We start from the raw sequence: 2,182 nt of genomic DNA, 5'->3' as shown, positions 1-2,182 counted from the left end.
CCATTCATCATATAATAGCATATTGTTTGATCTCCAGATGTTGGAATAGTTTCTGTTTTTTACTCTTTCATTATTTCTAACCTCAATCCATTATGATCTGATAGAATACAAGGTAGTGTCTCTATCTTCTTGTATTTGCTAACATTAGCTTTGTGCCATAATATATGGTCTATTTTCGAGAAGGATCGATGTGCTGCTGAGAAGAAAGTGTATTCACTCTTGGTTGGATGGTATATTCTATAAATGTCCGTTAAGTCTAAATTATTGATTGTGTTATTGAGATCTATGGTTTCTTTGTTCAATTTTTGTCTGGAAGATCTGTCCAGTGGTGAGAGAGGCATGTTAAAATCACCTAGTGTTATTGTGTTATGGTCTATTTGATTTCTGAAATTGAGAAGGATTTGTTTGACATACATGGATGAGCCACTGTTTGGGGCATAGATGTTTATGACTGTTATATCTTGCTGATTTATGCGTCCCTTAAGCAGTATGAAAGGACCTTCTTTATCCCTTCTGACTAACTTTGGCTTGAAGTCCACATTATGTGAAATGAGGATGGATACTCCAGCTTTTTTGCTGAGTCCATGTGCATGGTATGTTTTTCCCCATCCTTTCATTTTCAGTCTATGGGTATGTTTTTCTATGAGGTGAGTCTCCTGTAGGCAAGATATTGTTGGATCTTTCTTTTTAATCCAATCTGCCAGTCTATGTCTTTTGATTGATGAATGCAGGCCATTAACATTGAGGGTTATTATTGGGATATGATTCGGTTTCCTGGTCATTGGTTCATTTTTAAAATTTTATTTATTTATTTATTTATTTGACATGACTTGGTTCTTCCTTTATTTGATAATTCTTTTAGGATAATTCCTCCCTTTGCTGGTTTGCTTCTTTGTTTTTCATCTCTTCCTCATGGAATATTTTGCTGAGAATGTTCTGTAATGCTGGCTTTCTTTTTGTAAATTCTTTTAGCTTTTGTTCATCACGGAAGGATTTTATTTCATCATCAAATGAAGGTAAGTTTTGCTGGGTATAAGATTCTTGGTTGGCATCCATTTTCTTTCAGGGCTTGAAAAATGTTGTTCCAGGTCCTTCTAGCTTTTAGGGTCTGGATTGAAAAATCTGCTGATATTCATATTGGTTTCCCCCTGAATGTAATTTGGTTCTTTTCTCTCACAGCCTTTAAAATTCTGTCTTTATTTTGTATGTTAGGTATTTTTATTATAATATGCCTTGGTGTGGGTCTGTTGTAATTTTGTGCATTTGGAGTTCTATAATCTTCTTGAACTTGATTTTCCATTTCATTCTTGAGATTTGGGGAATTTTCTGATATTATTTCATTGAATAGATTGTTCATTCCTTTGGTTTGTTTCTCTAAGCCTTCCTCAATCCCAATAATTCTTAAATTTGGCCTTTTCATGATATCCCTCAGTTCTTGTAGATTCTGTTCATGATTTCTTACCATCTTCTCTGTTTGTTCAACTTTGTTTCCAAGGTTAAATATTTTGTCTTCAATGTCTGAGGTTCTGTCTTCCAGGTGTTCTATCCTACTGGATATGCTTTCTATGGAGTTCTTAATTTGGTTTATTGTTTCCGTCATTTCAAGGATTTCTATTTTTTTTTCAATATCTCTAACTCTTTATGAAATGATCTTTTGCTTCCTGTATTTGCTCTTTTAACTGTCAATTGGTGTGATCATTCAATGCCTGCATTTGCTATTTCATCTCATCGTTTGCTTCCCTGATCATTTTAATTATGTACATTCTGAACTCCTTTTCTGTCATTTCTTCTGCCATGCTGTCATTGGGTTTTATTGATGTAACATCTAGATTTGTTTGTGGCATTTTCTTTCCTTGTTTTCTCATATTGTTCAGGTATCAGTGGACCGCTGAGATATTGCAGATTTCTTCCACCGACTTACAATGTCCCTGAAGATTTCTATATATCCCCTCTTAGCCTTCAGTAGGCTGAAGTCTTGGAGGAAGTTGATAATGCGGTGCTCCACAAGGAAGCTGCCTCTCTAGGAGTGTTGGCCTTCAGGTGGGGTATATTCTCTGCTAGTGGGCAGAGATGCCTCCACTTGTTGACCAATGGTCATCCAAAGGGTAAGTAGGCTGCGGGCTGATGCAAGGCCAGTTTGGGCCTGTGTCTCTGGTTTTACCATCCTTGTGGGGAAACCTCA

The sequence above is a fragment of the Sciurus vulgaris genome (assembly GCF_902686455.1).
Source record: "Sciurus vulgaris genome assembly, chromosome: 7".
NCBI classification, from domain to species: Eukaryota; Metazoa; Chordata; class Mammalia; order Rodentia; family Sciuridae; genus Sciurus; species Sciurus vulgaris.
The sequence above is the reverse complement of the archived record's forward strand: the minus strand, read 5'-3'. Positions refer to the sequence as shown.